Source organism: Aethalodelphis obliquidens, unplaced genomic scaffold (assembly GCF_003676395.1).
Source record: "Aethalodelphis obliquidens isolate GAN/ISIS:26980383/991018 unplaced genomic scaffold, ASM367639v1 scaffold23, whole genome shotgun sequence".
Taxonomy (NCBI): Eukaryota; Metazoa; Chordata; class Mammalia; order Artiodactyla; family Delphinidae; genus Aethalodelphis; species Aethalodelphis obliquidens.
The window spans coordinates 24,973,621-25,000,341 of record NW_020837967.1 but is presented as its reverse complement, the minus strand read 5'-3'; the positions used below and the strand labels follow the sequence as shown (position 1 = coordinate 25,000,341).

The window sequence follows — 26,721 nt, the reverse complement described above, 5'->3', positions numbered from 1 at the left end:
GGCTTCAGGACCCTCCGGGCCCCAGAGCGGCGCCCAGCTAGCTCCTCGGCGGCAGAGGGGAGGCTTCGAGCGAACCTGAGCGGGTGGACGCCATGGTGGACAGGCGTGCCGTAGGTGACGCCATGGTGGACAGGCGTGCCGTAGGTGGCAGGCACACTTAGGGACCGGGCGTTTGCGGCCACTGCGCCACATGCTAGCCGATGCATGACAATGCCTTGCTTGGCCTCGCAGCCCAGCCGCGCCTTGTCGGGCCGGCGGGGCGCGGGGCGGCGCAGCGCCGAGAGCTGGGGTGCTGCCCGCGGCGTCCCCTGAGCAGAAGCGCATCGCGTCCGACGGCTGCTTCGGCCCCAGCCCCCGGGTGTACGCGCAGGTGCCCATCGCGGCTCACCGGACGGCCGCCGCCAGACGGCAAGGGAGCCCCCAGCTTTCTGATCTCCTTCTGCTGTTTGGGGTGCAGGCCGAGGTGGGCGCTGATAAATTCAACAACAACTGAATATAAATATATGTATATATTTACACATACACCCCACACCCCACTGAATATAACATACGCCCATTTATTAAAATATACATTTCTACGTTTATATTTAGAAATTATTTATATTATTTGTATTCTAATTTATTATGATTAAGTATATAATTATTATGTTTTATTACTATAATTTAATTTAGTATAAGTATGCTTTATTATGATTATAACGTTTTATTATTTATTGTTACAATTATAAATTTATAAATATATTAAAAATAATTATTATATTAAAGACAAGTGTTTGGCTGTCCCCTCTAGAAATATTTATTATAATCTTGATGACCCTGAAAGGAATCGTGACAGATTTTCTACAGTTACCTGGTTTTTCAGGAATATGGTGGGCTGCTGACACACAGCAGTGTGTGGTGTAATGTGAGGCCAGGGCTGGATGGCCTGCCCATGCCCTGCTTGTGTTTTAAATAAAGTGGACAAAGGTGTGTAAGAAAGGAATCTGGAGGCTCTGGTTTCTCCTTGGACACCACACCTCGTTCCCAGGATCCCAGTAAAGCAAAGAGACAAGGAGGCCCGAGGGACAGAGCCCAGGCCCTAGCCTGCCCGCTGCCCCTCCAGCTGCACCCTGTTTGTCACCTGCGAGCGGCCACAGCTGCTGGTCCAGGACTTGTCCATACGCACCAAGGGCAGGGGATGCAGCCTTGGTCTGGACTGAGCTCTGATCTGCTCCCAGCACACGGAGTCACAGCCCGATTAATACCCTGTTTACACCAAGGGCTATGGAAGGCACGTGTTTGTCCCTGCGTGGCAAACTGCAACTTCGGGGATCAGAAAATCCCAGCCAGTTCTAATCCATCCATATCTTACGTGCTCATCCTTTCACTATGCCGAGTGGTTGGCGGTCAAGTTCCTTTGTACTCATCACCTTTCAATATATTCATCTGCCGGTAGTCCTTGGTAAAGGATGGTGTCAGGCCCACGTTTCCAAGAGAAAGAAGGTAAAGAAAAGGAAATCACGTTATATACCAACCAAATGCTGGCAAAAATTTCAGTGTATGAACCTAAGAGGATAGAGGTCTCTTCTCCAGAAGACAAACCAACAAAATCCACAGAACATTGCTTTACTTATCTGTACAATGGGGAGATACTCCCTAACCCCTCAGGGATGAAATCTGTAACAATTTCATAGCTCGGGGATGAATTAGACAGAAATTTGGAAGGTGCAGAGAGTTTAGATGTTGTGTTAAGATGTAGTGAAATGGTACCATTAAAATCAATCTTGCACAGAGCTTTCAAAAATCTTGTGCTATGGTGACGCTATTTTGCCTTAAAAGTGGGTAATAGCTTCTCTCAAATTCTCAAATTCTTCTCCCACTCCCAACTACTCTAATGCCCCTCATCATTGCTCCATATCTGGGAGAATAATTCTGGGAGTTTATCCACCAAAAACATGTTTAAATTCCTTCTTTCCCTCCACTCAGCCTCCCACATGTGTGTAGCACTACCTCCTACCACAGTGAATCTAATTTTTGATTCTTTTGTCAACTAAAAACAAAACAAAACAAAATGCACAACCTAAAAGTTGAGAATTATGTTTTGTTTGGGGACCTTACTGAGAACTATAGCCCAGGAAAGCAGCCTCTCAGATCACTCCGAGGGACTGTTCCAAAGAGCTCAGGGAGGAATCAGGTTATATAGGAGTTTTTGCTGGGGGAAAAAATGTAGTTGAACATCAAAAGATCACTGCTAATCATAAAAAGGTAGACATCTTCAGTTAAGGATTTTAGTGCTTTTCTGTGTATGGGAAGATGCAAGAGTCTGGGCTCATTGAAGTCATTCCTTTGATAAGCATCTTAGCTCTCTAGGGCCAGTATCTTGTTTTTCTCCATCCTGAGTTCCCCTCAGGGCGTACCATCAGGGGGGCTGCCATGGCTGATGGCTTGATGGCCTGAACACCCTTTGTTTACTGAAATGGCAGGTGACATTCTTTGTACACACTTCCTAAAAGGGTCCTGGTCTCTGTAAAAATGGGGGAGAACATTGCTGGCCGCCACAACTGGCCAGGATTTCTGCATGTTACATGATGCCTCTCTTCCTGGCCTTTCTTTCATGGGGTTAAGGTGACCTTCTAGGCACTCTCTCCTTTCCCTGACAAAGTCACAGAGTCCCATGGACCTCCATTGGGCAAAGGCATGGACTGTATTTGGACTGAGTAGTTTTCATCTAGGGGGTATTGGCGGGGTTATAAGAGTTTGTCCCATTGTGTTACGGGCAGGTCCCAACCATGAGGAGAGTGGAACACCAAACCCCAAAAGGGATTTTGGTTTAGCTCAGCTGCTCTGATTAATTGGGAAGGTCTGGTGACCGAAATTTCACAAGAAAAGGAAACCATGTATCATGTTGAATGTATCGTCTTGGGCACAGTTATCTTAAACTGAACATAAACCTGGTACCTCTGCCAAGTTTTTCTGTACAACCACAACGTTTCATGGGAAGAAAACAAAAGTACATTTTTTGAGTAGGGCATAGACCTCATAGTATGGTTTCTAATAAAGGTCAAAGGTCTGGGAGAGATTTTGGTGAAATCAGCTGAAGTGCTTTGCTTGGCTTGAACCCAGAGCTAACTGAGGTTTCAGGTTTCATGAAGACATTTGCCCAGCAACAGGGTTTATGACATGTCATTTAGTATCTGGTCTTCATAGCCCGAGACCTCTTCACTATGGCTGTGGCTTGAAAATGCTCTAAAAACCACAAGAAACATTTTCCCAATGAATCATAAACCTTCTGGGAAGTCAGAGGGTTCAGTCAGATGTACCTCCATTCTTCCTGGGGCCACTGGGACGATTCAGATAACAGCGCGCGGAGACCACAGCCCACGTTTTTTCAGATCTAAAGATGAACTTGTTATTTGGATGGGATTGAGGCAGGGAGTGAATTTCTGTGAAGGTACATGAAGAGGGGGCTGATTGCCGCTAACACACCTAGGACGCATTTTCTAAGTGATTTTTCCTAAATTTGCTGATTCCATGTCCAAATCCTACTCAGTTAAGAAACGTCCAAATTCCTTTGCCCCACGGTGCCTGGATTCGTTCTACAAGTGCCGGAGGAAGCGTTCATTAGCCCAAGAGTACCTCTCAGACGGAGAATCTGAACAGCCAGGGGCGAAGAATCGTAACGCTGCGACTGGAAGGCCCATTCCTGAAGCCACGTTGTGGCCGGTGGAATTGTGTTCCTCACACCTCATCAAAGCCAGACCAACCCTAGCATCCATCCAGACACAGCCTGGTGTTCACAGAGCCTAACTGGGCTGGTTTCCTTCGGCTCAACCCAAGAAACCTAAACAGTAGTTCTGTACTTAGAATTTCCCATGCGGGAAAAGCTACCGTCTTCCAACTAGAGAGAAATCAGTGCACGGGAACCACGCTGGTGATAGTTCGGGGTAACAGCTGGACTCGTTCACCTTGCTGCTACGACAGAACGAACTATCAGGCGTGTTCAGAATATGAGCACAATTGGAGGACTAAGTATCCTTTCTCTTTTTTTAAATTTCTAAATTGTATTTTATTTATTTTTATTGAGGTCTAATTGACATATAACATTATGAGTTTCAGGTGTATCACATGTTTTGATATTTGTATGTATTGTGAAATCATCACCACAATAAATCTACTTAGCATCTCTCTTCACGTCGAGTTTACAAATCTTTTTTTTTTTCTTGTGTTGAGAGCTTTTAAGAACTACTGCCTTAGCAACTTCCAAATATACAAGACAGTATGATTAACCACAGTCATCGCGCCATATGTCGCATCCCCCTTTTGACCCCCCATCACCCATTTTGCTTCCCAGCACCCCACGTCCCTTGTCTCTGGCAACCACCAATTTGTTCTCTGTATCTGTGAGCTGTTTTCTGTTTATTATTATCATTATTATTATTATTATTATTTTTGAGTCCACATGTAAGTGAGACCATATGGTATTTGTCTTTCTCTGTCTGACTTATTTCACTTAGCAAAATGCCCTAAAGGGCCATCCGTGTGGCAAATGGCAAGATTTCCTTCTTTCCCGTGGCTGAATAAGATTTCATTGCATATATATACGCATTCATTTGTTCATTGATGGACCCTTAAGACCTTTCTTAAGCTCAGGCATTTTATGTTGCAGCTGTTGTTGATGGCAGAGCTGCGTGGCTTGTGGGATCTCAGTTCCCCGACCAGGGACTGAACCTGGGCCCTTGGCAATGAAAGTGCTGAGTCCTAAGCACGGGACCACCAGGGAATTCCCAAGCCGAGGCATTTTTGAAAATAGCTCTGTATGTAGCAAGAAACACTAAAAGAAAAGTGATTCTTCTCCATATGCCCAATAAGGTGGATTTTATTATAACTGTGCCTCCAGGTCGAGGCTGGGGCATTCAGATGAGCGCCTGGACAGCTAGGAAAGATTTCTTGCAAGAGATTTGAGGGGGAACTAACAATATGTAGGTCTTTCAGATAGACCATCAAACAAAAGGACGTACAATGTACAATAAGTATTAAAATAAGCCAAAGGGAAACTACAGAGAAAAAGGCTGGCAGGAGAAAGATAACACACTAAAGACATCACATGGCCCCGTACGTGTTTGTTAGGGCGATGCAGCAACTAACCATGCTCACTGCAAAGAGGAACCTGCAATGCGTTCCTAAGAAGCCAGAAGGAGGAGAGCTCAACAGCGCAGGAGAAGCATGATGATTTGAGAAACCCTGGGGGCTTTGAAGGGGAGAGCCGTCATCCCCATTTGCCTAGGACTAAGGGGCTTCCCACGATAAGAACTTTGGGCAACTTGGGCAAATATGTGAAAAATTCATATGGGTTAGACCCATCCCACCATGACAGGAAGCACTCTGGCTAACCCGAACCCTAACCTGAACCCTAACCCTAACCCTAGGCCTAACACAAACCTAACCCTACCCCTAGCCCTAATCCTACCCTAGCCCTAATCCTACCCTAGCCCTAACCCTAACCCTAACCCTTACCCTAACCCTAGCCCTAACCCTAACCCTAACCCGTACCCTAGCCCTAACCCTAACCCTAGCCCTAGCCCTAGCCCTAACCCTAATCCTACCCTAGCCCTAACCAGGACCACCTCTGGACCTCACGTTTATTCTCAGACCCACAGCCGCAGGTGAGGGCAGTTCCCACAGTCTCTGACCTTGGCATCCCGGCAAGCTGCTGGCCCGTGTTCGTGAAACACAGTCAAAACCAGAGGGGGCAGGAGCCCACAGGGACGGCAGAGGGACAGGAGGATGCTTTCCGGGGAACCTCAGCCGCGGCTGCAGCCTGACTTTGCTCAGGCTGAAGCTGCGTGAGGAAATGAGGGCAAACTGTCCATCAGGAACCTCGTGACACCAGGGCTCAGGTCACCTCCCTCAAACAGGCCCAGGGAAGCGTGCCGGCCCTCCAGGGCGGGGGTGACGGGACAACGGCTGGTGTCTCCTCTGCAGGGCAGGAGCCAGGCTTCTGTCAGGCCAGCCTGCCTTGCCTCCATCAGCCTTGGACTTTCCTGGTTCACTCACAGGGAAGTTCCTCAGACTCATGGCATCCGTGACAGCTGCGGGTGTGGGACCCCAGACTCAGTAAGGCGGCTTCATGGTAGCCTTTTACCTGGTGTTGTAGGTAACAGCGAGCTGCTCCCCATAGAAGACACTCACCTCTTTCACAACCTGTGCTCCGACATAGCTACCCTGTGCTGGAACATTCTGTCCTGTGCCAGCAGACTCCTTCAGCCCAGCATGGTGACTTTTGCTCAACAGAGGGACTTCTGCTGCCCTATTCTAGGAATACGACGTAACTCTACCCCCTCCTACAGCGTCACCCTCCTTGGAAGGTTGACGGTCACCAAGGCTTCTCAGGCAAACGAGTGTTGCCTCTGAGTTTGCCCCAGCTTTCATGGTGTTAGCACAGAAAGACGTTTCTATTTCTGACCCTTGGCGGGGCTCCCCAGTCTTCCTTCCCCCATATTGCTAAGGAGGCTGAAAGGTCAGACTCCACTTTGACTTGTCCATTTTTTATTGCATCTATCCATCTAAGATAATTTTCTGGGCATCCTTGGAGAAGGTGAAAGACTTCACAACACTGCGTTGCTTCAGCAGTCACGTTTTTAAAAGACTGGGGCACATCTCTTTTAAAAACAGTCTTTGGGCCTTTTTTATATACAAGTTCTTTATTTTTTTGAAGTATAGTTAGTTTACAATATATAAGCCTTTAAAAACAAAAATGTCGACTTATAGCTGTCTCAAAATAAACCACTTGCCGAATTAAGAAATATATATTTGGGGGTTGTCTTCAAATGTCTGGCGGTGTCCCAATCAACATTTCCATGCATATTTCTGAATAAGTAAGGGCTTTCATCTGAATATTTCTACAATGGGCCCTGGACACAGGAGCTATTCACCATTTATTAGAAGAAGACAGATGGTCACAGTGACTGTGATCGGGGCTATGACAGACCCAGAGCAGGGCACAGTCCTGGCTGAGGGCAGACGGGTACAGGGAGGGAGGTTTCTCAGAAAATGGAGGCTGGAAACCATCTCGGAGGACGAGTGAAACTGACTATCTGGACCACATGAGACCGGTGATTTGCGCTTCAGATGACAGGACGGAAGATTGCAAAGATAAAGCAAGGCCAGATCTCAGAGGGCCCCGTGTGCCAGGTCGAGGAACTTAGGCTTTATCCCGTGCACTTTCTGATTTGTTGTAAAGGATTTCAAACAGGAAAGTAACATGATCGAATTTGCACCTGGAGTCTCTTAAAGAAAGGGGTGGGTAGAGAAGAGTCTAGAGGCAAAACACCCAGCTAAGAGCCTTGGCGATGGTCCAGAGGAGAGGTGAGGAGGGCTGGAAGTGAGGGGGAGTCACGGGGAGTGGTAGAGGGAACGCAGTCAAATCCCCTCTACTTCGGAGGTGAAGCTAACAGGATTTCATGAGTATCGGATACTGGAGGTAACAAGGCAGGGACATCAAGAAGAACGTCCTTCTAGGAGAAGGCAACCTATCCTGAAGCTTGCGTCAGACTCTGTCAGGCAGTAACTCCTGGGAGAAGATTTATCTTCTCCTAAGAAAGATTTACTTTCTTGCTGTGTGTCTGGAGGGTGTGAGGAGGGCTCTGCTGAGGCGGTGGAGGGGGGCTGACAGGTAGGTGAGGGCGGGGCTGGGAGCACGGGGCTCGCGCGTCCAGACTGAAATACCGCTGGGGTCCTTTGCACATGGGATGAAGAAGTGGGCCTGTGGAGGTTCAGGACATACTCACGTTCAGGGCTTCCCTGGGGGCACAGTGGTTGAGAATCTGCCTGCCAACGCAGGGGACACGGGTTTGAGCCCTGGTCCGGGAAGATCCCAAGGCCACGGAGCAACTAAGCCCGTGCGCCACAGCTACTGAGCCTGCACTCTAGAGCCCGCGAACCACAAGTACTGAGCCCGAGAGCCACAACTACTGAAGTCTGCGCTCTAGAGCCCGCATGCCATAACTACTGAGCCCACGTGCCACAATTACTGAAGCCCACGCACCTAGAGCCCATGCTCCGCAACAAGAGAAGCCACCGCAATGAGAAGCCCGCGCACTGCAACGAAGAGTAGCCCCCGATCGCCACAACTAGAGAAAGCCCGTGCACAGCAACGAAGACCCAATGCAGGCAAAAATAAATAAGTAAATTTATTTAAAAAAAAAAAAAAGAACATACTCAGGTTCAAACCAAACCAAGATAATCCCGGGCTGCCTCTCCACCCAGCTTTGACCAGGAAAGACGCTGGACAAGAAAACTATACTAGCGTCACTCCAGAAAATTCTGTCCCGTCCCAGTGGGTTTCCTTCCAAAGAGCAAAGTGAGGACGTGCGATCTAACAGGTCCAGGGCTGGGAGGGGCACGCGGAAGTGTGCTGGGCACAGCCGGGGTCACCAAGGCCACGTCACCAGCCAACCTGAATGCAAGGAGAGTGGTTTTCCTGGGAACATCAACAACCCTGCCTCACTGGAAAACTTGCTTCATGGAAATGGTTTCATAATAGCCTGCTGTGCAGCTTGGGCGACTTGGCAGGAAAGGAATCTCCAGCTGTGTGTCGACTGTTTGCCTGCACGCTGGGCCAGAAACCCTCCTTCTCTGTTTTCACTACTTCTTTTACAGATTCGCCACTATAGTGGAAGCCCTCTTTACCAGGCTCCCCCTAAAACTGCTAGATATCCCCTAATCTCCCTTTTTCAGGAAAACACACTGACTAAAGCTCTGAGCGTGCAGGACGGTTTGCCTGGGGGCTTCTCAGGCTAACTCCTGAGAAGTGGCCCAGGTAGGCGGATCCAGGAAGGAGAGGCCGTCCACCTACCAGGGGACCAGAGAGACAGCACAAGCTGGAGCCCCGTGCGTAGGAGCCAATTAAACACAGCAAACACTGTCGCAAGCCTGTGAGACGGGCCAGTGCCTGGCCAGACTCTGAAGAGTGCAACGTGTGACTGTCCCTGCCTTGTGGAGGCTGAACCCAGGGCTTGCAATCCAGACCTTTCTGGAGGCCCGGCAGGGAACGGGCCAAGCCGAGGTGGGGCAGATGCGGTGGCGAGCGCTGGGGTCCCCCCACTCTTGTCAAGTGTCCCTAAGTGACAGGGCTGGCTCACGGGCTAGCCACCAGTACAGACGTCCAGGGCCCTGTGCTCAGAAGGGCCCGACATTTGGGTTTTAATGCCCTTCATATAATGAATTTGATGATTAAATTTTAGTTTTGAATGTGTATTTTGTAAATAAAGTCTGATGGGACAACGGAGCAGGCCCCGGGAAGCCTCAGCCCACGGGGGGCTGTCTGTCAGCAGCTCCCCAGGACAAGTCCTTTGTCCCAGCTCCCCAGTCCGGGAGAAGAAAGCTGATGTTTCCGCCATTACCGGGTGGCATCTTAGGCTCCTAGAAAAGACCCAAGTACAAACTCCAGGGTCCTGTGGAAGCCAGGTGAGCTTGAACTCTGGAAACCCTTGTCACCAAAGCTGGTGGGATTAACCCACATCTTTCCAAATAAACATGGCACTAAGCTGTGAAAATAGTTGCTAAATTAAGCTTTATTTAGCCTAGATGGACTGCCCTTGCTCTCTACTCTATTCAAAACCATCAAAAACCAAACCAGTCCAACTAACAAAACTCCCCCTCCCATCTAAAACAGGTGCTCTGCAGATGATACTGTGAACTGTGAACAGCGATCCTTTCTACAATCATCAGAACAGCTACTCTTTATTGATTCTTTAAGCCCCACGTCACCTGTTTCATTGACCTTTTCTTATTAAGCGCCCCAAACAGTCCCAACCGGCAAGATGCCAGTGGGGTTCCTCTTAATCCACTCTAGTTCCTGAAAGGGTGTCCGAGTCACATCCCCACAAAGGAATAACAGTTTCCAAGGGCAACAGCAATTATACATGGGAAATTAATGGATTTGGTTTTTTCATTCAAATAAGCACTTGTGGAGCAATAAAATTTGGCAGTGGGACTGAAGCAGAGAGTGGCGGTGACAGGTGGTGTGAGCAGAGGATGAAGAGAAGGCAGGTCTACATCCGGGAGGAAGGGGAGCCGTGTCCATGGACCACGGATGCTGTGGGAAATGCCTGGGAACAGAGTCCTGGGCCCCAACCCACCAGGACCCAGATCATCCTGGGAAGACCCAGGGGACCAGACGGCCGGCCTTTGGAGGGTCGTGAGGCTGTCTCTTTGGCCTTACGACAAATCCCCCCTTTATTCTTTTTTAAAAAATTTATTTTATTATAGTATAGTTGATTTACAATGACATGTTAATTCCCCTCTTTGTTCTTGAATAAATTTTTTTAACATCTTTATTGGAGTATAATCGCTTTACATTGTCGTGTTAGTTTCTGCTGTATAACAAAGTGAATCAGCTATATGTATACATATATCCCCATATCTCCTCCCTCTTGTGTCTCCCTCCCTCCCTCCCACCCTCTCTATCCCACCCCTCTAGGTGGTCACAAAGCACCGAGCTGATCTCCCTGTTCTATGCGGCTGCTTCCCACTAGCTGTCTATTTTACGTTTGGTAGTGTATATATGTCCATGCCACTCTCTCACTTCGTCCCAGCTTACCCTTCCCCCTCCCTGTGTCCTCAAGTCCATTCTCCATGTCTGTGTCTTTATTCCTGTCCTGCCCCTAGGTTCTTCAGAACCTTTCTTTTTTTTTCTTTAAGATTCCATGTATATGTGTTAGCATACCGTATTTGTTTTTCTCTTTCTGACTTACTTCGCTTTGTATGACAGACTCTAGGTCCATCCACCTCACTACAAATAACTCAATTTCATTTCTTTTTATGGCTGAGTTATATTCCAATGTATAATTTCTTGTAGGTTTTCGGTTCCTTAAAATCAACAGACCTTGACAAAAAGCACCTAAAAATACCATAAAATCAGCATGTATATATATCTGGAAAGAACCCTCAAGATCGTCCGTTATGATCTCTTCATTTTAAGAGGATGCCTGAGACCCAGAGATGGTAAGTGGTGTCCCCAGGACCACAGAGCTGGGGTTCAGCCTGGACCCCTCCCATGTGACACTCTTTCTAAGACACTACACCACCTCTTACTTGGAAAAATGTTGTTCAACACATAGAAGGACCAATAGCTATAAAACCGTACCCTAGAATCCCGTTTCTAGACCAGAGGATAGTACTCTATGCCTTTATAGTCCATTTAGACTTCAATCATGAGAAATTGATGATCATTTCCCATTGTCCTGAGCTGTATTTTTTAAAATGCCAGCCTGGCTTAGGAAAAACAAATTGGTTTCTACCATTTTGTACCCATTTTTATGTAACTAAATAACGTGCTCACGGCCTGTAATCCTAGTCTATTTATCCGAATAGACTCTCTAGTGTACAAATGGTGTCAACAAATATATACTGTTAGGAACTGTATGTAAGAAAAAGTAATGAAATTCTAGCCCAAAGATAAGACTTCATGAATGTGTGTGTGTTGGGTGTGTTTCGTTTAATTTTTATTGTTGTTGGTTTAATTTTCTGTGATTTCAACTTGGTCTTCCCTTCAATACATGTAAAGAGTAGCCCCAACCTGGAAACACCAGAAGAACGGATAAACAAGAGGAAGCACATTCATGGAAGAGAATCAACGCAGCGACCGAAAGAAAGGAAAAACGTAGATGGAGCTGATGGTCATCGTGCTGAGAAGCTTTACGTGGAAGTATTCTCAATTACAGACTTCTAGAAGAGAAAACACTAATCTATGGTGGAAAATCAGAAAAGAAGCTCTTCTGGGGGCAGAGTAGGGACAGGAATTGACTGGGAAGGGGCACAGAGCAATGTCCCCATGGCGGGGGAGGTAAAGCTCTCTATCTTGCTAGGGGCTTAGGTTACCAGAGTGTATGCACATCCCCAAAACACAGCCAGTGACATGGAAGATGTGCACATTTCAACACATGCAAATGTTACATCCAAAGGAAAAACTACAAACAGACATTGAACCCTCATTAATAACATGCATGCTGAAATATCTAGGGGATGGTGTACCGATGACTGTAATTTACTTGGCACTGCCTTATTTAAAACAAGGAAGCTTGCTGGGTGGATAACAGAGTTGGACAGACAGGGCATGAAGTAAGTATGCGAAAACGTTAATTATAGAATCTAGGTGGTAGGTGTCCGTTAAAACTCCTTACTACATTGCTGTATGCTTGAACATTTTCATAATAAAATATTGGAGGGAAAAGCCATGTACGAGCAGAGCAGAAGAGAGCAGGCATCTTCATAATTCAGGACCCTCTGGGCGTCGGAAAGAAGCAAGGACGCAGGGCTGGCACTGGGGCGTACTGTGGACCATGTTATGATATCCAGGAATATTTCTATGGCAACGACAGACAGAAAGACTGCTGGAAACAAAAGACAATTTCCTGTTCCAGCTTTGGGGAAGACAAAACAAACACCTGAAAAAGAGGCAATGAGAAAAGCACAAATGGACCCCTCACCCCACAAGAGATTAGCCCACATTATCAGCAGAGACAAGCTGTGTTAAGGAGAGATAGTGGCCAAGCCAGCACCAGAGGCTAATCTCTCCGGGAATTAAAGCTTCATCAACTTGTTTTCGGCATTTTTCAAGAAGAATCCACAGATTCTGAACTATGACCGTTTGCATGTTATTTCTTCTTATCACTAAAATAAATAAATAAATAATATATAAAAAGAACACGGTTTGCCCACACGGTTAGTCATTGGTGGATAATGGAGACATAATGCTGACTGGTATTTGGAACTTGTCATTTATTGGTAAGTTCCTTTTCCACCCCCCTAAAATCTGTCCCTATCGGTGCTTAGGGCAGAAACCCTTTTTTTCTACCCCACTCCACCCATGTTGTTCCCTTTTCTCCTCTTTCCTTTACTTGCTTTTTGAAGGGATCAGTGGTGAAGGAAGAGATTACTAGGAAGTACCCCGCTTTCTCCCCCTATTCTCCTCTCTGGGCTTGTTGCCTTCCAGGAACAGGGAGATCACTCCCACCTGCTGAGGCAGGACTGTTCCGGGCGTCACACTTAAAGATGGCATCACAGGAAGGGAAGCAGAGGCCAGAGGATTCTCAGGGAGCCTCAGAGCCACTCCCAAAGCGAAAGCAAATTTCCTGGATGGTGTGTGATGTTCTGGGGAGGACTGAGGACAGATAAGGACCACGGAGAGGCAGAAACCATGCTTCGGGCACTCAGCCCTTCCCCGGCTCTTCCCTCCGGCAAGGTCCCTCCACCCAGGGTCCTAGCACTGGGGTCTAGTTTGTAATTTTGGAAAACCACCCCTTTCCAACATCTCTCCTCAAGCCTTCAGAAATCGTCTGCAGTTCCACAGTGTGCAGAGTGGAAGCAGCATGGAATTCGGAGTTGGGAAAACCTGGGCTCCAGTCTCTGTGTTCCCTTCTGTCTGGGTGTTAAGAGTGCAGGAAGGCAGTGTCTCTGGGGGCGCAGTGTCCCCCAGGCCCCAAGGGCAGCATGGCTGTGAGGCTCTGGGGGCCTCGCGGTGGGTGTGAGAACTCCTGGTGTAGCCTGGTGCCCGCCGAGCATTTGGGGTCTGGCAAAGGGGGTGATGGTCCAAAATGGAGGAGACTGAAGGCATTTCCGGTTCCAAAGCAGGTATCCCGGGGCAAAAACGCTGCTCAGTTACCCATCGCTGGTCGAGGGCCGCTGTGTGACCAAGCAGGCTGAGGGCTGCCATGAGGGGAGAGGGTTACACTCATCCTCTCTGCTGGGTAACAACTCACACAGAGAGTGGTTACAACAACACACAGTTTTCATCTCACAGGGTCTGTGGGTCAGGAGTCCGGACCCGGCAAAGCTGGGGGCTCTGCTCATGGTGTCCCCAGGCTGAAATCAAGGTGTCCACAGGGGCTCTGAGCTCATCCGGGTACCAGGGACCCCTCCGGGGTCACTGGTTGTCAGCAGGATCCAGTTCCTTTCAGGGGTAGGACGAGGTCCCATTTTCTTTCTATTTATTTATTTGTTTGTTTGTTTTTATTGAAGTATAGTTGATCTACAATGTGTGTTCATTTCAAATGTACAGCGAAGTGATTCAGTTATACACATATATTCCTTTACAGATTCTTTTCCCTTTGTAGGTTATTACAAGGTCTTGAGCTGAGTTCCCTGTGCTCTACAGTAGGTCCTTGCTGGTTGTCTATTTTATATACAGCAGTGTGTGTATGTTAACACACTTGCCCCCTCGGTAATAAGTTTGCTTTCTATGTCTGAGTCTGTTTCTGTTCTGTAAATAAATTCATTTGTATCATTGTTTTAGGTTCCACCTATAAGTGGTATCATATGATATTTGTCTTTCTCTGTCTGGCTTACTTAGTAAGATAGTCTCTAGGTCTATTCATGTTGCTACAAGTGGCATTGTTTTGTTCTTTTTTATGGCTGAGTAATATTCCATTGTATAATGTGTATGTACCACATTTCCTTTAACCATTCCTCTGTTGATGGACACTTAGGTTGTTCCCATGTCTTGGCTACTATGAACATTGGTGCATATGAACATATGAACATTGGTGCAGGTATCTTTTTGAATAATAGTTTTCTCCAGATATATGCCCAGGAGTGGGATTGCTGGATCATATGTTTTTTTAAGGAATGAGGTCCCGTTTTCTTGTTGACTGTCACGGAGGGTCACCTTCAGCTACCAGAGGCCCGCCTTGGGTCCTAGCCTCTGACCACCCCCAACAGGGATGCTCAGAGCCAACAGAATGGCTCTCCCTTCAAATCTCCCTTCAGTCAGCTATGAAGGGCACATGATATGTGATATATAGAATGTGCCCAAATCATCCCATCGCTTTGCCAGTAGGATAGAACCTTATCCAGGAAGAGGCCAGCCATCCTGTTCATCTGGTACTTGGGGGAGGGGGTTATATAGCATGTGATCACTAGGGGGCAGGATCTTGCGGTCCATCTTAGAGAACTTAGAATGTGGCCTGGGAGAAATGGGCTCAGAGCATCAGGCCGGCAGGGAGGGGAAAGGGCTGGGCTACTGACAGTCAGCATAAGGCTCTGAGACCTCCCCAGCTTCTAGGAAGTTCCACAGCATGAGAAGAGCTTTGGGGTTAAAGCTGGAATAGCCCCAGCCAGGTTTATTTCCTGAGTTTCCTTTAGAATCGTGGATGTGTTGGTCATTTTAAAAGAAAGACTGTATATTGGGGGAGAGATGTTGCTTTTGCTGCTGCTTCTCAGAATAATGTGGGTCCAGGTCTATTCCTGAGACACGTGGTATCATCAGAGAGCGAGGAATCGATAACTGGATGCAGACAGACATCATGGCAGCCGGCAGAGAAGTTCTCTCTTCTCTGAAGACATCCTTGGAAAGAGACTCCTGCTGCCCCGAGACCCTATTACCCAGGCTGGTATCTCTAGCCGGCAGGACAGACCCTGTTTGACTGAAATCCTCATCTTTTTGTAACCTCGGTGAAGGCATAGAAAATGATTCATAGATTCACAGATAAGAGAGAAAGAGACAGAAAGAGACACAGAGGCAGAGAGAGACAATGAATCGTCCATCCCTCAGCTTAAGGTTGAGAAAGCCTCAGGTTTGGGGTCGGACGTCTCCAAAGACCAAGAGACAAATCGTGTACGATTCTCCCCGTGCCAGGCTGACACTCACCCGCTCTGAACACCAGTGCACTCCAGCCCTGGTGGACCTTTGCAATCTTACCTTGGGCTGTTCAAAGTCCTTCCCATCCAGTGTTTGGTAGGGTTGCTTGGAGCAAAACCAACCCCCGGGACCTATGTACTGAGTGCTCACAATGTGCTGGACTCTGTGGGAACTCAGCGAAGAGGCCGGGCACAAACCTGTGAAAAATGGCATGGCAGGACCCAGTGCAAAGAAGACAAAGGAGGAGATCACAGGGTGCGCCGTGATTGCTTGCCAGATGGTCCAGATAAAAACCTCCCAGGAGCTCAGAAGAAGCGTGATTGCCTCACACCGGTGCTGAGTCAGAGGCGGACTTGATTAAAAAGTGTAGCCTGGACTCAGTCCAAACTATTTTTTTCTCCTTTCACCACCTTCCATTCTCCTCCCCCCGGATCCTCTGGGTGTTTGGAAGCAGAGGTGTTTTCCAAGCAAAGTTCTAAGAAGCGTTGTCCGTCTAAACTTGCTTCCAAAGAACAACAAGAAAGCCCAGCAAAGTAGCAATGTCCTAAAGTAATCCTGCTCCTTCACTTGATGTCATAACTTAGTTTCAGCACGAGATACAGAAAGTCAGACTGTGCTCTTTAATAACATTGGTGCAAGTAGAAACAAAATGCTTAATCACACCCTGTTTCACGCAGCTGAGCTTGAGTTGGCAGTGCTGCTGGGTCTGAACTAACCTGAGGCTAGGGAGCAACAGTGTATAATGAGCCTCTACTTAAAACAAGGCAGGCCTGAACTCATCTTCCTAGAACTTAGAGTTTATCTGCAAAGGGAGAAGTAACAGGTAATGACAACACAGGGTGTTTGGGTTTTCTATTGCTGTGTCAAATATCATCCTAAAACTCAGGGGCTTTAAAAGAAAAAAAAAGATGGCTTTTGTTTCTCACAAGTCTCTGGGTGGACGGGGCTCAGCTGGGCAGCTCTTCTGCTCCACATTCTGGAGCAGCTGCATTCAGCTGGGAGCCTGGGGGTGGGGTGGAGTGCGGGGCTGGAAGGTCCAAGATGGCCTGTCATCCCCCAGGGTCTCGCGTCATTTGGTAGACTAGCCTGGGCTACTTGAGGCTGTGGTGACTGCCTTCCAAGAAGGAGTGTTCCAAGGAAACAAGCTCCAGGATAGAGGTGCTATCAATTATTTGCCTGTATCACTCTGACTCACGTCCCGACAGCCAAAGCAAGTCACACGACCACGCCCACAGTCAGTGTGGGAGGGGCCACGTAAGGTTATGCAAAGCAGGAGGCGCGGTTCTTCTGGGGACTACCAAGTAATAATCCTCCACTTGATGTAAATGCTACGAGAGCACGCTGGAGGGACAAGGAACCCAGGTTTAAAGTTCAAGGTGACTTCCTGGAGGAACAGACCTTAACCAGACATGAAGGATGGGGACGCATGTCAGGGACATCTGTTGTTTTGCCTCGTTATTTCTCGGAAAGCTACTCGTAAGATTTGTGTTAGGTATACTATGTATATACAGTAATTAATTTTTTTAGTTTGCAAGAATTAATCAACTGTTAATTAGGAGATAGAGCCATAAGCACACTTCTCACGTGGCCACGGCTGCCAGCAAGACCGAGCGATTTCCACCACGTCTCCCCGCTGGCTCTTGTCCCGGGGTCCCCAGCAATGGGACTCTGACTCCGGATTCTACGTGTCAGTGTTTCCTGCTCTCACTTTCCACTTGGTAGTCGTGGATGCTTCCAAACTGGTAACATTCCTATGTGGATGGTTAAGCCTTAATTCTTGTAAGATGATCATTTCCTGATTCCCGGACTGATTTTTCTTGGGATTCTGAAAAACATAAATTTCCCAAGAATGGCGGAGAAGGCATTCCTGCCCAAGGGAACACTTGTATTGTGGCTGAAGAGGGGGAGAGACAGTCCGAATGAGGTGGGCGGGGGGAGAAGTCACGCAAGAGGGAGGGTCTCATGAGCCCTTTTCAGTTAGAGCTGTATCCTTACGGCAAGAGGAGATCACTGAAAAGTTTTAAGACAGGGAATGACAAGATCAGAATTGCATTTGAGAAAGATCTCCAAGGCAGAGGTGTGGATTGGATGCAGGGAAACCTACCAGAAGGGTGAAGAAATGATGCAATGGTGGTCTGAGATGGTCTGAATCGAGTAGGGGCCACGGGGATGGGACAGGAAGGAACACAAGACCACCCTTCGTGATTGATTAGGTGTAGGACTTGCGGTGTCCGGAAGAGTTCTGCAGTCAGCCTCTGGGCTCATGCCCGCTGACCTCCCCAGGAAGATAACCCAGGTTCTGAATGTTTACAGACAGCAGAGATAAACACCATTTCTATTTGTAGCCACTGCCCTCCGCAAACACTCACCCAGTTATTTCCTCTTGTGGACGCTCACCCTCCCTCCTTATACAGTGTCTGTCTTAATCTTGGAGTTTCCTAAACAAAAGTCATCTTTAAAATCATGATTTTCTACCAGAAGACTCAAGCATCTCCCGGAGACAACTCTGTCCCATCACGTCTATGTCAGATTTAAACAGTACTTTATCTCATTCTCCGGGCAGGAGCAAGCCAAGACAGCTTCCAGAATGGAATTCCAAGGTGCTGGAAAGCAATAGAGAAGGTGCTTTTTCGTAGGACTCCGCTAGCCCGCATGGCTCTTCAGTGTTACTGAAAATGGAACCAGTTCCGCTGGGCTGACGCAGCCCCCGTGGCTTCATTTCTGTGGCTGACAGCTGAGAGTGGCCCCTGGTTTGACGGGCCAGAGCAGCGACCAGCGTTTTCGTGAGCTCTGCCCTCTGCAGGGAGACGGCTCTCCGTGGTCTCTCACATCTCTGTACCCCTGCCAGCAGAGGCAACGTCTTCTCAAGGATGTTTGTGTTGCAGGTAGCTCGGAAAATAGAGATAGCACCTCCCTTCAGAGAAAAGGGCGGTTTGTACTATCCCGTATAATAAAGATGAGTCTCTCCAAGGCCAAGGTCAGGTGTGCTTGCAGCCCGTGATAAATGATTGGGGTTCCTTAAACACAGGGTTCCTGAGCTGTGATGCCAGCCCTGCCTGTGCAGCTGAACCTGAACCTGATGGACGAGGGGAGCTGAGGGTCAAGCCTGAAGCTGCTGCCGCCGCCGGAGCTGCTGCATCTCTGTCTCTGACCCAGGAGTCTCGCGTTCTGCCAGCATCCACTCAGCTGGGCCAGGCTAGCCAGTTAGCTAGTGGGGAGGATAAAACCTCAGCCCCTTCAGCGTTCTGAACCTCCCACGGAGCTTACATCCTGATGGAGGAAGAAAAACACGTGTAACCAAGCAAAGTAATCTGAATTGTCAGAGTGACAGAGAGAAACAGATCAGAGGCTGAAACAGACAGTGTGTCTCATGGTGGACGTACCACAGTGAGGGCGGCCTCTCAGGAGTGGGGCCATTTCAAGCGTCTAAGGGAGGGTTTAGGCAGAAGGCATGAGGCCCAAAACCCCGGGCAGAGGGAACCGCACGTACACCCTGAGGTCTGTTTGGGGAACAGGAAAAACACCAACGGGATTCAGGGATGGTAAGTGACAGAGAGCTGTGTCCTGAGATGAAGGGGGAAGCGGTCACGGCAGAAGCAGCAGATTCTTACGTGCTGTGGGGTTTGGCTGTTTCCTAAGACTTTCAGGCAGGGAGTGAACTGGCCTGTTGATCTCCTAGAAGGTCGCTGTCTGTGTGGAGCTCACAGGGGCCCGCAGAGAGCTGCAGCCAGAGAAACCTGTAGGGAGAAGGTGGAAGCAACATGTTCGCGGGGTGAGGTCCATGCTGATGCCAGAGATCAGGCCGTCAGACAGTGATGATGGGCCAGAAATGCTGAAGCTTTCAGCAATGGGCTTGACTCTTTACAAGAAGCCCAAGGCTCTAGGAAAACATCTGTGGATAGACTTTAGAGAACGAGTATTTCCCCACTGACTTATTTCAGTGATGGCTCTCTCTTCATCGTTTGATTTTCTCTTGGCAGTGCTTCCAAACCCTTTGCTCTGGCCGCCCTGCCCTTCCCGACCAATCAGGGTGAGCTATAAAGAAACACTGAACTGCAGTGGAGAGGCTGCTGTTCAAGGGAACTTCTGACATGAAGCATTCCTTCTCCTTTGTTTTGTAAGCTTTAACAGCAGTGCTCACGGGGCGACCGCGTGCGTGTTAACCAGGGCAAGCGTCGCTGCCGGCATGACAGACGTAAAGCACGAGTGCCACAGGTGGGCAGGCCCTCAGCTCCACGCAGACACGCAGGGTCTGGTGGATGGAGCCGGGGCTCTGGGACCTGCACCGTCTGGAGCACGTGCTCCCCAGCAAAGTAGGAGAAAGAGGTGACGAAGCACCCAAGTTTAATTGCCTCAGCTCAGAAGGGGCACACCCATCACTTCCACTTCTGGTCCACGGGCCCAGGTTAATGATACGGCCTCATCCGAGTGGCGAGAAAGGCAGAGAAATGCGCTTGAAGAATCCGTTGCTGAGCCCTGTTGCTGCAGTCTATCTACAAAACATCGAGAAGCAAAAAGGAGAGGAAATCACGTGGAATTTGCTAAGTGCCGTCTCAGCGTCAGGCACGGTGACTTTTGTCCCCATATTCATTTTCTGTTGCTGTGTCACAGGTCATCACAGACTTAGGGGCTTCATACAACCGCCATTCACAGACTCCCAGCCCTGCAGGGCAGACGTCCCGTGGTCCCCCTGGGCGCTCCGCTCAAGGTCTCCAAGCTGAGATGAAGGTGTTGTTCAGGCGGGCTCTTCTTGGGGCCTCTGGAAAGGATCCACCCTGAGTTCTTTCAGGTCACTGGCTGGATCCAGGTCCTTGCAGCTGGGCACTGAGGGGTCTCTCAGCTCCTTCATCTTCAAAACCAACGGCATACGTGGCCTCCTCTTTGTGCTTTGAATCTCTGACTTCTCCTTCTGCCACCAGCCAGAGAAAACTCTGATTTTATAGAGGACAAGTTATGAGATTATCAGACCCCGGCAGGTCTCAGAAAGCTGGGTGACATCCTGCCCCCTGCTTTCCAGGCAGAGCCCTTGGGAGCAGAACAGCGGTCCGTGCAGTGGGTCGACCCTGGGCCTTTGTCACGCTCATCAAGCACAAAGCAGAAACAACAACTTGCCTCTGTGACCTTGGGTGCGTGTGGAAGTAACACAGCCCCCAGGACGCCGCGGCACGTGAAGGGGAGCAAAGGATCTCACTGCACTACCTGTGTGGACCAAGGGCAAAGGCCAAGACGGATGCTGAACATTCTAGGGGGTGCTGATGTGAGCAGATGACAGTTTGGCCAGATGCTACCCACCACCTGGCTCCTTGGTGGAATGTCAGCCCCCTGGAACTTGGGTGATAGAAGCCACAACCTCAGGGAAAAGAAAGGGGGAGTTTCCATCGTCCCAGCAGGATGTGATCTGGAAGCAGAAACCAAGTTGATACGTAGACAAATGGAAAGCCCTGTGCTTCTGCATACTTTGATTTTTGCAAGGTGTGCACGAGCTCCATCGCTGGGGAGCACCATCCACCCTGGAGGCAAGGAGTTCCCAAGGTCATCCTGAAACAAAGCAGGACCCTACAGTCCTTCCCCCACGTCCTCGGCTTGCCTTTTGTCTGTGGACAAATTTTGACGCAAGAATAAGTTGAATCAGAGAAGGGAGAAGATGCAGAAACAAAGGACAGCACTCAAATGAGACCAATAATAGTAGTTTAGTCTTTAAGCAGAGTCAAGGACCTTTAGTTCTTTCTCAAGGCGGAACCATATATTCTTTTTTTTATAAATTTATTTTATTTATTTATTTGGCTGTGTTGGGTCTTCGTTTCTGTGTGAGGGCTTTCTCTAGTTGCGGCGAGCGGGGGCCACTCTTCATCGCGGCGCGTGGACCTCTCACTGTCACGGCCTCTCTTGTTGCGGAGCACAGGCTCCAGACGCGCAGGCTCAGTAGTTGTGGCTCACGGGCCCAGTTGCTCTGCGGCATGTGGGATCCTCCCAGACCAGGGCTCGAACCTGTGTCCCCTGCATTGGCAGGCGGATTCTCAACCACTGCACTACCAGGGAAGCCCAGGAACCATATATTCTGAGCCATGTCCTGTGAGCTGTCCTGTAGGTACTGAAGCCCCACCAGGTGGGAGAAGTTAACCACATGATGACCTGACTGTAGCCATGACAGAAGCTGCCACAATTCCAAGAGATGGCCTCCAAGAAATGGGAACAAAGCAACCCTGGAACTAAAGACTAACTGTACTTAAACAATCAAGATGACACTGGTCAGACCACTGCGTGACCAATGTCAATATGACCGTCAGAGCTGCACGGAGCCCCCTCTCTCTGTCTATAAAAGGTCTTGCCCCCTGATTGTCAGGGTGTGTGTGGAGGGGAGTTGGCCTCTGGACAGGGGTCCACCCCTGTCCCCTTCCCCTGCCCAGTTACCGGCCTCCAAAATAAAGCAAACTTTCCTTTCCACCAGCCTTGCTTCTTTATTGGCTTTTGAGCGGTGAGCGCCCGGACCCACTTTCAGTAACAATCCCAGTCCACAGGGCAGTCCTTCCAACAACGTTGGCCTTCTGCATGCATCACAGAGAGAAATGGGCTTTCAAGTTAAAAGGACGCGTTTTTATTCAACAACTGTTTATGCATCTGCTAGCCACTATGCTGGGCCCTGCAGACGCTGCGAGGAACCAACCAGACGTGGAGCTTAGAATCTAATGGGGAAAAGACTCACGATAAATAAGGAAAATGCAGAGGTGTTAGGTGCGGGAAGTGCTGCAGAGGAGCTGGGGGTGCGGGAGCCTGAGTGAGAGTTCAGACGGGTGGCAAGGGCGCCACTGAGAAGCAGACCTTTGACCACGACCTGAGGGAGTGGAGGGGGAAGCCGTGTGGATATCTGGGATTGGGGGCTCCCAGGAGAGGACAGTGCAAGTGCACAGGCCCTGGGAAGATGTACACCTGCCATTCGGGCACGGCAGGGACCCAGGGTCTAGAGTGGGGTGGGCCACGGGGGTCCTTGTGGATGTGCTCAGAGACGCTCCAGGACAGTGCTTTGCGGCCTTTAGGAGGACTTTGGCGTTTACTCTGAGCCTAACAGGAGCTCCGTTAGACTCCATCTTTGGAAATGCAAGAGGTAGACGCTGGGAGAAAACAAGAAGAATTAGGGAACGTAACCCTCCGCAGCATCCTGAGATTCTCAGAGGCTTACGGGAGCATTTAAGACTCTGTTCCTAGGACAGCTATTTCAATGTTCTGCAGTATTTTACCGTTTTCCCTGCAGGAGACGATGTGATGTCCAGAAACTTCACTGCCCGTCCGCCCTCAGGCAAACGGGAACTGCCCCCTGCTGGCCGTCAGCGGTAACGCAGGCCAGGCGTTTCTCTTGAGCCCCCAGCCTTGAGGGGTACCCCGCTCGGTAGGGTGGGAGGGGGCAGGACTCTATTTCTTTCCATCTGATTCCTTCCCCCCAAGGGCAGCAGCTCTGCAGGGCGAGGCCAGGTGATTGTCTTTGACCACAGGCTCCAGGCAGTGCCTCTCGCTGGCTTCTCCTCGGATCCCCTACGGCGGTGGGGCGGGGCGGCTGACCTCCAGGCTCCCCTCCCGCATGGGGAGGGCGCGAGGCAGGCTTCCCCGGGCGCCCCCGGTACCCGCAGAGCTGGTGCCTTCAGGGATGGGGCTGCCCACGTTGACTTGGCGGGGGGCCCAGACCTGAGGCCTCAGGAAGGCGTCCCCTCCCTCAGGGTTTCGGCTGCCCGTTCAGGACAGACGGAGCCCTTGGGAGGAGGCAGGGGCGAGGTCCAGGATTGGCTTGGCCTGGCTCTGACCCTTTCTGTCCCCACTCCGTCCGGCCCGGGAACATATGCTCGCTGGCCCTTCTGCTCCACACCCAACCTCCAGGCCCTTCAGGGTTCCGGTTAAAGGGCAAAGGTGCCCTTTCTGGGTCCTGCCCAGTGCTGGCGTCCCTGGGCGTCCTACCACGTGTGCCCCCTGCTGGTCGCCTCAGCCTGTGTAAGTGCGGGCCCTGTCCCTGGGCCCGTGTGCCTCTGTCGTGGTGTGCTGGGGCCTCCGTGGGAGCGTGCCCACATTCACGCAGGGGGCACGGGGCATCTGTGGGCTGTGCTGTGTCCACGTGTGAGTTCAGGAACACCCCTGCTGGACTGCATAGTGCTCCCCCCGAATTCCTACGCCGAAGCCCTAATCTCCAGTGTGACTGTGTGTGGACGTAGGACCTTTAAGGCAGTGATGAAGGTTGAATGAGGTCATGAGGGTGGCCTGGTGTTCTCGTGAGAAGAGGCACGGACGCCGGGGGGGACACAGCAAGAAGGCAGCCGTCTGCAAGCCCGGGAGGGGGCCTGCTGCAGACCCCAACCTGCCGACACTTGACCTTGGATTTCCAGCCTGCAGTAACTGACAAAAGAAATGTCCCCAGTTCAAGCCTCCCGGTCCAGGGTGTTTTGTCCCGGCAGCCTGAACAGACGGACACAATTCCCCTGTGCCTTTCTGATGGGATGTCAAACAATGGGAAGCGAGAGAGACGGTCTATTTGAAGACATTCTCACTCAGAGTGAGGCAGAGAGGCTGGGATGGGAGGGAAAAGCAGGAAACAGGACAGGAGCACACGCTGGCTGATGCTGTCAGGGCCCCCCCAGGACCTCCATCCTATGGGTGTCGCATCCTGCTTCCTTTTCCTAATTGTCTTCGGGAGCCTGCAGCGGGGCCCAGTGACCCTCCGCGGCCTCCCATTTGCCTAGAGAAGACTCCTCCAGGTCGGAGCTCGCGCAGCTAACTCCCCTGCAGCTGGAGCTCTCCCCCGGCCCAGGCAGGCATTTGCGGGTGAGCACGTGCTTTCCCTTTGGAGCTGAAAACGCCGGCATCCCAGGCAGGCCTGTGCTAAGCCGGGACTAGACGCAAATAGCTCCCTGCATTGTTCAGCCGCCGCAGAGATCCATGTGCCCTTTAAAAATAGCGGCGCTGTGCTAGAGAATTTTCAAGAGAAGGCACGGGTGTGTGTGTGTCTGCCACGCCCTCTTCTATCTTCGTTCTGAGACGCAAAATTAGAGCCTCGCGGAAGGGAAAGGGGAAGGAAGGTGATTAGCACACAGCCATGCGCACGCTTACCCCATCACCTCTTTTCAGACTGATACCCCGCACCCTGCCCAGAGACAGTGCTTTAGCAAGAACGCGCCTTCTCTAAACCACTAGGAGGCGTCCATGAAGGGATCTGTCTGAAAATAAATGAGTAGACTTAAAACTCAGCCTTCCTGGTTGAGATCAGTTGACAAAAGCTACCCTGGGTCTGAGGGAGAGAGAGGGAGAGAGGGGAGAGATTTCACTCATGGACAGGAAATGCGTTTCAAGGCCAAATCTCTCTCCTCCAAGCTACCTCGAAGCCCCAAGCTACCTTCTTAGATGGGAACAGAGCAGGGTGAGGGTGATGCTGGGGCCTGGAGCTGGGTCAACGCCCTCACCCCAACACACACACACACACACACACACACACACACACTGCTCTGCAGGCCTGACTCAGCTCAGGGCCACTGTGTAACCAGCACAAGGGTGTGGACTCAACGTGAAAGAGGTCCCCAGGCACTTGGACCCTTGTTAGCAAAAATAGTGGTGCTTGGAAGCGACAGCTGGGATGATTGGAATTGTGACGAGAAATTCCAAGAGGGCTGGACGCTTCTCGGGGAGCCTGTGCGTTGAGATGGGGACAGATGTTACATCGAGCAAGAGCAAAAGGTTTAAAGGACCCTGTCGTTCCCAGCCACCAGCTCCCAGTTCTGAACTGAGAAAACTGCTATTTGTCTCGGAGAAGTCAGCCTCGAGCACTGTATGTAGGAGGCGGCTGGCATCTCCCCTACGAGGGCCTCGAGTCCTTTGTGCAGATCGAGCGCCCTTGCTCCTAACTGCTGTAGGCGGCGCTGCCCCGGCTCTCAGGAGCGGTTTTCCTGGTGCCCCCGGTGGCTCCACGGGCAAGCTGTCTCTGCTTGCATCCCTCATGCAAACAGACACCGTACCTAAGGCTCGAGGTTAAGGGTCAGTTCCTGCATTTGTTCTGATATTTTCGCCGTTCCCTCGCCGCCATTCACTGCTTCCTGCCTCTTTCTCCCTTCTGCTCTCTAAGCCAAGTGACCGTTACTGGGCATTTACTGCAACCGTCGACGAGCTCCTAGGTCAGGAAGTGTGCAGAGGCTCTCATCCGATCTCCACAATCACCCTCCAGAAGGAGAGACTATAAGCTCCAGTTTACAGAGGAGTAAATGTGGGCCCAGAGAGGTGCCTACCTTGACCAAGGCTGCACAGCTAATGTGCGTTCGGGTCAAGACTGGAGCCCTGTGCTCCTCTAAGCCTGCTCCCCCAGCCTCTCCAGGCCTGCCCGGGGCCCCAGGACGGAGCGGGAATGGCTCTGGCAGGGTGTCCTGAAGGGGCGCCGTGAGCCCAGCCCTTGCCTCCTGGATTTCCGACCCGCCCTGGGGTGTGGGGACCCACGGCAGGCCCGGAACCCCGCTCTCCTGGGCACTTAACTCTCAACACCGCCACCAATGGCGAGATTCTGCTGAATCCTACAGAAAGCTCAGGGGCCCAAACCCAGTCACAAAGGTGAAAGCGGCCCCAGACCCAGAGAGAAGGGGACAGCAACTTCCAACAAGATCAGACAGAAAGACAACCGTGCATATTTAAAAAAACTCAGCAGAAACAGCAGGCTTCCAGGAGGGGAGAAACGGTCCGGAGCCAGCCCGAGTCTGGGACACGCTTGTCACGACCTCGCCAGTCCCTCCATCCACACCCTGGTCCCTGCAGCCACTGGAGGGTCACAGTCCCTGAGTGCAGAGTCCAGCAGCCACCCAGGCCAGTGAGGCTCGTTAGCCAAGGCGGTGCTCCTGGGATAGCGGTCAGAGCCCGGGGCCAAGTAGGAGAAGGAATCCAGGTGGAGGTTGGGCTTTGAGCAGAGTTGACGGATTAATCTTTGTAGCAAGCGCTGAGTCTCAGATGCACCCAAAGTCTTTAACGTTCAGCTCCCAAAGCACAGCACGTTCCCCAAACAAAGGTCGATTTGTGGCCTTCCTTTGCCCTCCGCTTATTCCCCAATCTTGCCCACCATCTTCTAAAACTCGGTGAAAAATAACTTGGGTGAC

General features: G+C 50.4%; 1 long non-coding RNA gene across 1 annotated transcript; it reads right to left on the bottom strand.

Annotated features, from left to right (window-relative positions):
- Nucleotides 1–360: 360 nt before the first annotated feature.
- On the bottom strand, nucleotides 361–16,020 carry LOC113628408 (uncharacterized). The gene is made up of 3 exons (XR_003436055.1): nucleotides 15,677–16,020; nucleotides 1,352–1,437; nucleotides 361–470 (listed from the first exon to the last, which is right to left on the bottom strand). It is a non-coding gene; the product is annotated as an uncharacterized LOC113628408 (long non-coding RNA).
- Between the last annotated feature and the right edge of the window lie 10,701 nt (nucleotides 16,021–26,721).